Here is a 12955-nt window from a genome sequence, read left to right on the forward strand (position 1 = left end):
AAATGTTGAGCCCCAAAAATTGAAGGTATAGCTGAATAATTTGTAAAGTTGGAAAAGCCTTTAAAACACTGAAGGTAATTCATCCTTATAGCATTTTGCATTTTTATCGGCTAATTATCATAGCCCATTACGACGTGCATAATCAACTTTCTGAACGCTATACACTCTTAAAACAATATACTGATTTTTGAATAGACACTTGTCACATTTGACAGGGAAACTATTCAGAAGGAGATATATCAGATTTCTCTTTAAAATGACTCGGATATTCTCATCAAAATGACAAGAAACTCATCAAATTTGAAAAGATTGTCAATTATAGAATGAATCGATTATTGGCAAAAATAACCAAACTTATCAAATTTGAGTAGTTTGTCTTGTCAGAGGGGACTTAACAGAATCTCGTCAAAATGAAATGGGAAATCTTGTAAAATAATGAGTTGGAGATCTTGCCAATATGAACGACTATTTTGCAATTTTTATAACAAAATTGTCACTAAAAATGTTGGAAAATGCAAACAAATATAAATGCATCCACCCGCAAGAAAAAATGAACGCGTCCGAAAGCACAGCGCGTACAACGTGGAGTGCACGCCCGTGCAATTAGGCCTATACACTATTTATGCACGGCTAGTAATTTAATAATGCTTGCTCTGATTGGTTCTCACTACATTTGAAATTGGATTTGGAAGATACCTTCTCCTAATTCGAACCACCAGCATCCATGGTTCGATGTGGAGAGTCTTTCCTATTCAGAGGAAATATTGCAATTACACACCTTATTGCCTTTTAACAATAACCAATGACACTAGCACATATGTGACCATCCATCTCAAACCGCTCGTAATGCGCCTGTCACACTACACCGAATAGGTCTTCCGTACAAGAAACGGATGGTATTTTAGTAAATCCGTTGTTGTTCGTCAATGATCGTTTTATGTTCTTTTTATGTCCTGCTATCATCCGCCAAATGCGTTTCGTGTTAGGTGATGTTCGTTAAGTCCGTCGACAATCGGCATGCACAAAACTTGAAACGGAGTGTGCCGAATACACATGTTCGGAAGTTGTCCGATGTGTGTTCGTACTGTTCTGTATAATACCCTGGGTTTGTTCGTTATTCTTTCGTTTATATATCGCAGGTGAGGTGTTTGGAAGGTTTCGCAGGCGGTTGTGCCGGATGTAGGCCTATGGCGAACATGTGCATCGATCATGGGGGGGGGGGGCTTTCTGAAGGGTGTGGGACGCAATATCATATTCCCCCCAGTACTTTAGTGACTGACAAGTAGAAAAAAGGGGAAAAGAAAAAAAAAAAGAAAAGAAAGTGAGAAAACTTGAAGAGAGAAGAGAAGAGAAAAAGTTAAATTGCACGTAATTTAGTAGGCCTATGCATGTAAATAGTATGAAGGGAGGGACACTTTCTGAAGGGTAGAGGACGCAATATCAAATTCCTACCAGTTTTAGTGATTGACAAGAAAGAAAAAAGAAGAGAAAACATGGAAAAGGTTAACGGGTGCATCACATACTGGTCTATCTTTATTTTTTGACTTTTTTGAGAAAATTGGTATATAGTTCTTTTTACGAAGCTCTTCCAATACAAATATTACAGACCTCGATTTTTCCTAGATAATTAGTAATAAAATGTTAAATTTAAACTATCTCTGATTTTTTCAAAATACGTTTTTCACATACTGATCTATCTCGAAAAAAACACGCATTTATAGAAAATCTCAATTGAAAATCTTCGTATTAAGTTTACCTTTCTATAATTTAATTAGACTATGGATTTTCATGAAAGTGGTTTTAAATTAAAGCATATACTTAACAGATTTATTTAAGTGGAATCTTTTATTATATTTACGTATGTAATATTATTTAAAACTATACTAAAGTTGTAGTTCTGTATGTGAAATCGTTAATTTCCCGATATCGTATTGAAAGTGCATTACATACTGGTCTATCTCGAGATAGACCAGTATGTGATGCGTCTAAAATCACGTCAGTATTGTTCGCGAAATCGAGATAGCCCCCAAGATAGACCAGTATGAAATGCACTTTAAATACGATATCAGGAAATTAACTATTTCACATACAGAACTACAACTTTAGTGTAGTTTTAAGCAATATTGCAAAGGTAAATATAATTCAAGATTCCACTTAAATAAATCTGTTAAGTATATACTTTAATTTAAAACCACTTTCATTAAAATCCATAGTCTAAATAAATTATAGAAAGGTTAACTTAATACGAAGATTTTCAATTGCGATTTTCTCGAAATGCGTGTTTTTCGAGATAGACCAGTATGTGATGCGTCTGACGAATTGTACGTTATTGAGTTGGCCCAGGATAGTAGTAAGCCTAAGTATAGGCCTGTGATTATTATAGGCAGTGTTTAAATGTGGTTCCTTGGCCCAAAAGCCTGTGAAAATTACTGCCGGCCAGTCCATATGCAGGACCCGTGATATTTTGTCACCAAAGTCAGTATTTAAGACGGACTTAGGTCTATTCCTGACTTTAACATATAATCCATGCATGCTTTACCTGAAATTACGAGTCTGAAGTCTTATATCGAAGTGTCAGTGGACCGTGTAACATTTTAAATTTTGCAAATTCAATTCGGGCCTTCTTTGTTTATTGTTTAAGGCAATAATAGTGTAAAAATGATGCACCAAAAAACAATTTTCCAAATTTTCCATTTTTAAAACTAAATTTTTACATAATAGGCCTTATGATATATCCTGTGGAAATTTCAAAGCAACGATCATGCGTTAATATTTACAAAATGGCGAATGATGTATCCTAGGTCGAACAATAGCGTGACGTAGTTTCCGGCATTGTTCCTATGCGCTTTCACCCTCCTGACTGTGTGATGAATTCCAACATGGATATGTTGCGCAAATAGTCCAGATAGTGAGGGAAAATTTGACTTGTGGTGGCTTGCGGTCCCTATCGAGACATGCAATTGATCGAGCCAATGCAAACCGTACAAAACCTTTCATACCGACATCTGGAATGCAGTTTTGAAGAAGTACAAAGAGTATTATATTTAAGACTCATATTGGTGGGTACTTCTTAGACTGCGGAACTCAGTCCTCAATGATAGTCAGTCATTTATCTTTTGGTCGTTATATGACTATCATTTGAGGGACTGAGTTGTTATGATATATCTTCCGAGGTGCAATTTCAGACAATAGCTGGGGATTAGTGGGACAGAGGTTATCTATTGAATCCTTTCATGACCACTGAAGCATAGTCAAGTCTGCCAAGGACACTCGGCATGAATTGAAAGACCATGTCAACTCTCGACAAAAGAATGCATGCATGTCAGGTCATCGACACCAATTTGGTGTTTGTTATGACACCAATTTGGTGTTTGTTATGCTCCTCGAAATTAGTACCTTACAGTCTATGTCTGGGTACTTCTAACAAAGGAATGTTTCAACTCGTTCAACATTGTTCAAAAACAGTTCCTAAAAACAATCCCTACCTACCTACCCTCTTTTGGATCAGCCCGTTACGCCAACATAACATTTTTTTGGCCTTATTGCCGGTAAAGTTCGTCCGTTTTTAGTAGGCCTATATAGCTCGAGATACTCTAGCTAAAATACAGGTTTACATTTACTATCTTACATTATCTTGCTGTATTTCAGCTAGAGCCCCAGACGACAATCTTCCGGGTTTTTTTGGAGAACAATACTATTACGTAAGACGAAGAAGAAACCCGCCTCGGAGCCCGCCCTACTCATTATTTCATTGTACTTATTGCAATTTGCCTCCACACATTGGGTAATCAACACAAAGCTTTTGTGAGGATTAGTGAGTGGATAAGAAATTGACAGCGGAGGATACGGTTTTTTGGTTGTCAATCATGAATTGCCGCAACGTTTTAGTATTTTACTGAGCTTTACTGCATGACATTCCGCAAGCACCAAGACAAATTATGCCGTATTTTTCCAAAGATCATCTCATATGAAGTAAGCTGAATGCGATCTGTACTTTTGTTACATTCCGATCGCTTTTGATCACCTATTATCGGCGAATTTGCTTGAAAACACGTGAGTTCAGGTTGTGTAAACATAATTAGCATAGACACAAATGAAATTACGATGCAATACAATGCAATTTGAATGCGCAACAGATCTATAGAAATAATGTGGCCCGGTTTTATGCAGAATTAGACCCCGTCTGGGCCTATACAACCCTCACCGACTTCTCTATACATGTTCACATCCAGATCCCTTTTTTCGCGAGCGACAAGTCTTTCAATTCGCGCGAGTGTCCTTGACTATGATCCAGTGGTCATGAAAGGATTAAAAAGAAAACCTCTGCCCCAATAATCCCAAGCTATTGTCTGAAACTGCTCCACGGAGGATGTATCATAATAGGCTCAAGTCTTGTTCACACAGTCGGACTTAAATCACTTATTACCTGTCTTAAATTACGTCGGTAATAGAGTGTATGCAATAAACCAACCGGAACGGTATAACAATCGAAATGGCAACCATGTTGGAGGATAATTCTAAGACAGCTTAAGATGACAGAGGGACAGGTCTCTTGATCGATTCCACAGCCATTCAAACCTATCACCTGTTTTAATGTATTATCATGCGAATTGCCCCATGGTACCTTATGGAGGACAGAATTGTATTTAAATGAGCTGACTCTGTCATGAGTGACGTCGTATTGCATACCCTCTATAGTATCGGATATAAGTGGCAGTGTGAATTAGCGTCGGATATAACTATATCACCATATATATACCATAAACCTCTCCTTAAAATGCTAGGAAACAGGTGCCTGGAGGACATCCCCAACCCCCGACTCCGCAACTTGAAGGAAAAGTCCCTCCGCTACCAATTTCGGATAGTCCACATTCCAGGAGTCCGTCACCGAGCTTCAGATGGTGTTTCTCGCCACCCAGTTGGAAATCCAATAGGCATCCCATTGCCAGATGATGTGGCTACCCTCACTCATGAGGTTTCATGCCCCTCGGTCACCTACTGGATATCATTAGGACCAACGTTCCCCAAACAACTCAAGCCCTCAATCATGACGAATCCGATGCAGCAGAGGCCATAACAGCTGCCTTGGCTACACTGCTCTCCATCACCTGGGATGCTGTCCGCCTGGCAACGGCCAGTGATGAAACCATGTCTAAACTGTTGTCCCTCATAGAAGATGGCTTGCCAGATACACGCCTTGAGATGCCACCTGATCTACAGGAGTATTTCAGCCTGAGAGATGGCCTTTATACATTAGATGGAGTAGTCTTATACAATGACCGCATTGTCATCCCTCCATCTCTTCGTGACGAAGTACTTCAGTCCCTCCACTCGGCTCACCAGGGTGTCACATCTATGACATCACGAGCTGAAGCCTATGTTTTCTGGCCGGGGATAACATCTGCCATTGGCGAGATGCGTGCTCGATGTTCCCATTGCAATCGCATGGCTCCGTCACAACCCAACCCACCTCCTACCCCACCAGCTATGCCAGTGTACCCGTTCCGGGCAATTCCCACTTGGTCCAATCCCATTTGGTCCAATCCCACTTAGTCCAATCCCATTTGGTCCAAATCCCACTTTGTCCAGACCCAGTTAGTCCAATCTCACTTAGTCCATGTCCCACTTGGGCCATGTCCCACTTAGTCCATGTCCCACTTAGCCATGTCCCACTTAGGTCATTCCCACTCAGGGCCATGTCCCACTTAGGCCATGTCCCACTTAGGCCATGTCCCACTAGGTCCATGTCCCACTAGGGCCATGTCCCACTTAGGCCATGTCCCACTAGGGCCATGTCCCACTAGGGGCTTGGGCCATGTCCCACTTGGGCCATGTCCCACTAGGGCCATGTCCCACTTCGGCCATGTCCCACTAGGGCCATGTCCCACTAGGTCCATGTCCCACTAGGGCCATGTCCCACTTGGGCCATGTCCCACTTGGTCCATATCCCACTAGGGCCATGTCCCACTATGGTTATAATATTTGTGTTTGGTCATTTTCAGTACTTGTTTTAGTTTTCATAGGAGGGCCTATAGTTGTAACGGGGGGCTGATGCAAAAGTGGGTCCTAAATATTTTAATCCGTCTGTAGAGGCTCATTAAAAAATCACCAAAATATTTTCTTGCAGAACATGAGTTTACACTATGATTTTCTATGGGGTTGACATACATTTTTCATGGCCAAAAGGGGGCCCTGAAAATAAGTTTAGGTCCCCTAACAAGTGTTTGTGAACGGAAAGATAGTCAATGTCTGCCTTAAGTTCTTCTGTTCTTTGGTATAGGATCACAGTCGTCTAAGTATATCCAGTAATTGAAAATGTTTAAGTTGTTTATAATGTAAAAATGTTATTAACCTGGAGTTTTCATATGCTTTGCATGCTATATACCTATTGCATCAGATTAATAATGTTTCAGTATATATAGCTGTGACAACTATTATTTCTAGTGAGATATTAGGGTGGGACGGGTTTGTTAGCCTCTAGTTTGTTTATAATGTCAGAAGCATCGTTTACATATAGATTGTTTTGAGGGTATAAGTTTTAAGAAATAGTCATAACATGTGGAGATTTTGGATGTAGGTCCATTATGACTAATAATTAGTATATAATAGGATGTGCATGGAAGAGTAAGTTATCTGGAGGTGGTTTATGGACTTCTGGTAAAAAGCATGTGTAGTTTGTTCTAATATCAGAGTTGTATGGGTCAAGAAAGGCCCCATCTATCTTCGTTGATATATTTGGAGTTGTACATATCTACGAGTGTGTTAATATGTACATGTTGAGCTTTATCATGCATTTTTGGGACGTTTATGATGACTATATCGTGGATGTTATAGAGTTTATTGTAAAGAGCATTTCTTTCTTTTGTTGCAAGATTTGGCTGTGGTCACGTTAATCTTAGATGACGAATTTCATTTTTAGTTTTCAGAGTCTAATGGTATCCATTTTGATTTGAGTCTGAAAGGAGCAATTTTGTTTTTGTTTTCAGGCAACAAAAAAAGAAAACCCTGTTCTACGGGCCCGACCGACCCAGAGTTTGAACAAACTGGGAAATTTTTTTACCCGTACAAATGAATGTCGACCCAAATTTCGGAAATTTCAGGAACAAAAGTTTTTATTTGTATTTTCTCAAATTGCAAATTATTTACAAATTGTGGTGATTTTTTGGGTCATTAAAAAAAAAAAAAAAGAAAAAAAAAGGCAGACCGACCGTAGAACAGGGTATCTTTTTTTCGTCTCCTTATCGTGCATGATAGAAGATACTCTCATTTTTCTTGCAAAATTGGTGTGTGACGATGTGCGTTCGCACAATTTGCAAACCTTAAATGGTCTATATAATATAATGCGAGCTATGCAAATTACATAGGCCTATGATAAAATGCCACTTTCGTATGATTATGCACATAATTATTATACAAGCCAAAGATCATCATTTATGGGTCATTTCTGTTCATAGTCTCCGGCATTATGTTGGCAAACAGTCCCTTCCTCTCCTTCAGTCTCCATCTCCTTCCTTTGTCCTACTGATTCCTTCTCTTTCCTTCCTCTGTCTATTCTTCTCCCTTTTCATCCACCTTATTCTCCTCCTTCTACATCATCTCATTTTTTTCCTTTCTGTTCTTCTGAACCTTTTCATCTTTTTATGTACATCTAGGCCTATGTACGGGTCCGAATGGGATATGGCCTAAGTGGGACATGGCCTAAGTGGGACATGGACCTAGTAGGACATGGCCCTAGTGGGACATGGACCTAGTGGGACATGGCCCTAGTGGGACATGGACCTAGTGGGACATGGACCTAGTGGGACATGGACTAAGTGGGACATGGCCCTAGTGGGACATGGACCAAGTGGGACATGACCCTAGTGGGACATGGACCAAGTGGGACATGGCCCTAGTGGGATTGGCCGAAGTGGGATTGGACCACATGGGATTGGACCAAGTGGGAACTGGACCAAGTGGGAATGGACCAAGTGGGATTGGACCAAATGGGATTGGACCAAGTGGGATTGGACCAAATGGGATTGGACCAAGTGGGAATAATCCCCCAACAATGACCAGGTAGTTATGACCAGCATCCATATGTGCAGATTTCTTCCACTATGCTGGTCATAACTACCTGTAACTGGCCAATTGTTGAAAGAGCAATGGATGGCGCCAAGGGCCTCATAGCCAGCCTTAGACGAACCTTTGTCACATTTGGTATTAGTGATGAATTGACCTCAGATGGGGGTCCTGAATTCTCAGCTTCAGCAACCCAAACTTTCCTTAAGAATTGGGGCGTACGACACCGCATATCATCAGTAGCTTACCCACACGGTAATTGCAGAGCAGAGGTTGGAGTCAAAACAGTGAAGCTTAATAACGGCCAATACCAATGCCAACGGCGACTTGAACACAGATGCATTCCAACGGGCCATGCTTCAATACCGCAACACGCCTGATAAGGAAACCAAACTGTCACCTGTCCAGTGCCTCTTCGGCCGTCCCATACGAGATTTTATCCCTATCCATCCTGGTCGGTATGTACCCCACCCTACATGGAAGGAAACACTACTTGCCAGAGAGGAAGCTTTGCGTAACAGGCACATGAAAACAGCAGAGCGACTCTCTGAACACACAAAACACCTTCCCCCCTTGTCATTGGAGACCATGTTAGAATCCAAAATCAAGCAGGGCCCCACCCTGCCAAATGGGATAAGACAGGCATCGTAGTAGAGGTTAGACAATTTGACCAATATGTGGTTAGAGTAGATGGCTCCGGTCGAGTCACGCTTCGTAACCGGAAATTCCTGAGAAAGTATGTGCCAGCTACACCCTGCAACCATCCTAACCATGTGATAATGGACAATGCATATAAACCCCCCTCCCACCACTGTCTCAGCCCTGTACCAATATGCACCCTAACCCACCCAGAAACCACCGTGTCCCAGCAGCCCCGGCACCTGACATTGGCGCCAATCAGCTGACACCACCGACTATCACCCCAGTGTCACCTTCACCAGAAAGGCCCATATCTGTTCCAGTGGCCACATCGCAGCCACTGAATACCCCCGATCTGACTATAGCCACAGAGCGTGCACCTCGCGCCCTAACGCGCTTGCTCTCTCACAATGCCCCCGGTCAGAAAGAAAATGGGTTCATCCCTCAAGCAGATAATCCATCTTCCCCCCGCCGCTCTGCTCGGCTGCGGTCTACCCCACATAACTAACTTGTTTTCAGTCCTTACGGACTTGGGAGGGCGTAGTGGAGTGTGTTAGTTAGTGTTATCGTAGTATGTTATGTAGTTCCTGTAGTTATAGTCTCCTATATCCTTATATCTTCCAGATATACAGAACATTAAAGACTTGTTAAGCATTGTCAGACAGACAAATACTTACAGAGTTATCTAGTAATGAACTTGAAACATCACATACCTTGTTAATAACGGCGGTCAGCATGTTGTCCAGGTCGGTATTCTCGGTCAAAATATTGTTGTCCATCATGCAGCTGTCCGTTTTCCTGTGTACAGTACTGTCCTTTACAGCTCAATTTAAGTTCAAGTTCGCATTTGATCGATGGATGCGATGACCAGATTTGGTGTGTGTGTTTTTTATTTTGTTCACTCATTCGTAGTTTTCTTGCAGACGTGCTTTGTGCATGTTGTAGGGTCGGTACGTGCTATTGTTGATTCTGGCACTGCGTTCTATTAGTAGGCATGTCCACTAAAAATTGATTCATACCTAACTTATTGGCTGGGAATTGATGAAAGAAACATTTTGGCGTTTAAATAATCTTAATCGGACGTTTCATTCCAGAGATATGGCCTTTCGAGTGTCACGGTTTTATATAGGGCTGCTAGAACATGTTAAAAAGTTTAAGTCTAAAAAGGAATACTAACAGAAAGTGCAACATTAAGGTGCTTTTTCTTAATCTATTTATTAACTAGCGTTATCTGGAACATTACATTTGCTTATAACAACATGAAATAAGATCATTCTGAAAATTTAAGCGATTTTGTTGACATACAACAAAAAATATAAGACCTCAAAACCCATGGTTTGTTTGGTGGAACCTCAAATATGACCATAGATGGCTGCCATGGAAAATATCTCCATAGAGGAGCTGACAAAAAATGCATTATTTCACATGAATAGCGGTAGTCTTAAACATTGTTCAATCTTTTAAGGTCAGCATATTTAATCTTCAAATATGATTATATTTCATCATGACATAAGTTTGGTAACATAAATCCAACTCAAAGGTTATCTTTACTACATTGAGCAATATACTGTGTGTGCATGGAAGCCATGATGGGGAGCATATATGTGACCCGTTACAGCAAAAGGTATCTTAAGTCGGGAGCTACATATGCCTTATTTTGCTAGTAACAAATGCATTCTAAACCAATCATTAATCCTATTGTTGTAGAGGATAATAAGCTTGTACCTGTCTATAGAACTGTTTGTTATACAGCTCTAGTCTTTATTTGATATGGCTAATCCCTGTTCAAGTGGCGTGAGTGGTGGGTTACAAAAGCATTGTATTGTATTTGTATAGGTATGTAGCCACCCACTAACAATGAGAGGACATTCCTGAACCTCGTTGACTTGTAGATGATTTGAAATGACCGCCACTTCAGATTGTCATTATTGTTTGATATTTTCTGTCAACATTGGGGAAAAAGAGACACCTGTAGCAGCCGACATAAGGTACCTTTCGCTGTAACGGGTCACATATCTAAAATGCACATGGTGGTCAGAAGTGCATAATTTGAGATGGGTTTTGGCAGGCTTAAACATTCTTTAATTTCTTAACATCCTGTACATTTTGTCTTCAAAAAGAGTTAAATTTTATGAGTATGTAAGTTTGCTTGTCTGAATCAATCCAAATTCGGAGATAATTGCGTTTCAAGACCTGATGCACAGAATGGTGTCACTTTAACCTGTTGTAGTTCTCATCTCATTAAATTTTTCTTTAAAAAAAATTGATCTCTTGATAAAGGAAGGTCTTCTCTATTTACTGACCAATCAGGAAAGAGTTTGGTTAATGGTTTCTGATGGAATCAGGAATTTCTTGAAACAACCTGTTTTAGGTATAAATCGGGCCAATGCAAATACTGCATACCATGGGACTTCCTCAAATGATTGATTTCTGCATTGGCAATACACACACAACAGTAAATGCAAAATCGTTCTAGCATTAAATTTATTGACAGTGGTCATCCCTACTATTAGGGAAAATAAAGTTGATCAAGTACACCTGCGGCTACAATTTGCTTAACAGTTTATTGTTACGTCATTATGCAGTTAACTGTCCGTTTTTCCTATTCAGTGCGCACACACAGCGCTTACAATTGATGATTGACCTCTAGCTCACTCACTGTACCGTAGGTTCAAGTTCAAGTTCAAGCTTATTATTTGAATTGTAGTTTTTGGAGAAATTTCAACTCTAGCTGCAGTCATGGCAGTTGAGCTTGTGCTATCTTGCTAGTATAAGAACCTTGAAAGTGTACAATGTAATTGTAGTTATTGTACAAAAATATTCTTCTGCCTTAATTTGGTCCACACCTTTATAAGGTGCATACCTTACATAATATACAACCAAATTGTTATGATAGCAGCATATATAATATGTATTTACAGTACCTAAATGTGATCACATCACTGACACAGCCTATAATTTTTGTTTCAAGTATTATAATTTATTTACAACAAATAGCTTACCATAAAGCTTATCAGTTAATTGACACATTAGCTGATGATTAGTAATTTAATTGACATTAATTTACTGTCAAAATAATGTATGATTTACTAGAAAAGATATAAACTAAAACATTCAAATGTGTCATATATTAGGTACATAGTGTATAAAGACTGCATCAATACAAATCTTTCATACACATTTTCCTACCTGCATTGTCATATGAAATCAAGCAGTCAATGCTTTATAATTCCTACAGCATGTTCCACATTAATTAATAAACATCTTGTAATGTCCTATATGTAAATCCATACATTTTGGACCACAAATAACTTGAATATTCTGCACAAATATATTCCAACTGCTAACAGCTAGCTGCTCCATTTTGAATTCATTCAGTAACCTTTGGTCATATACCCACCCACAATGCATTCTTAAGATACTTAATGCTATTTTCAAGGTCAAATTAAAAGCGGATAACCACCGGGTAACTGCTGCATAAATCTAAGTTTCTGGGAACCTTCTGGGTAACTCATTTGAAATATTTGAGTTTTTGGGAGACTTCCTGATGTCTACCCAAAAACTTTTGGATAATTTAATTAGGTATCCGCAAGGTATCCGCTAGCGGGCACTTTCGGGTAACTCTGGAAAAGGTACCCGAAAGGTTTCTGATGAACACCGAGTGGTCATCGGGTGGTCACCGGGACACTTTTCTTTTTGCTATGGGATACTACAATTTGAAGTAAAAAATGTCACGGGAAAGCTGTTGTCGAGCTGTTTTTCCGAAGAGAGTCTTCCAAAATTTCATAATAGTCGGACGTGTAATTTTAATGGCAAATTGTGCTCAACAGCTGACTCGAGATATCTCCAACTTCGAACGAGCACCATCGTGTGATCGGTTTTATCAATTTTCGCCATAGAAGCTGTAAATAAACTTCAATTCTTTCCCTCTATGGTCATCTAAAAATGATTAAAATGCGATTTTGGGAAGATTGTTGTCGAGCCCTTCCAAATATGGAGTTCTGACTGCCCGATAGGGAGCTAAAAATGGAAAAAACTTTTTCCAAACCGTGTTAAGTCTAAAACTACATGTTTCTCATTTACTTGTGTGATACGATCACAATAACTGTGACAAGTTTGACGTGAGTTGTACCATCAACATGGCTGGATAACAACATGCAGACTTTTGTTTTCATTTCGGAAACAAAGGCCACGCTCAGTATTGTTACTGTGCGTTTGCTTTAATGGTGCATCCAACTGAAATTATAATACCTAT

Source organism: Amphiura filiformis, chromosome 16, assembly GCF_039555335.1.
Source record: "Amphiura filiformis chromosome 16, Afil_fr2py, whole genome shotgun sequence".
NCBI lineage: Eukaryota > Metazoa > Echinodermata > Ophiuroidea > Amphilepidida > Amphiuridae > Amphiura > Amphiura filiformis.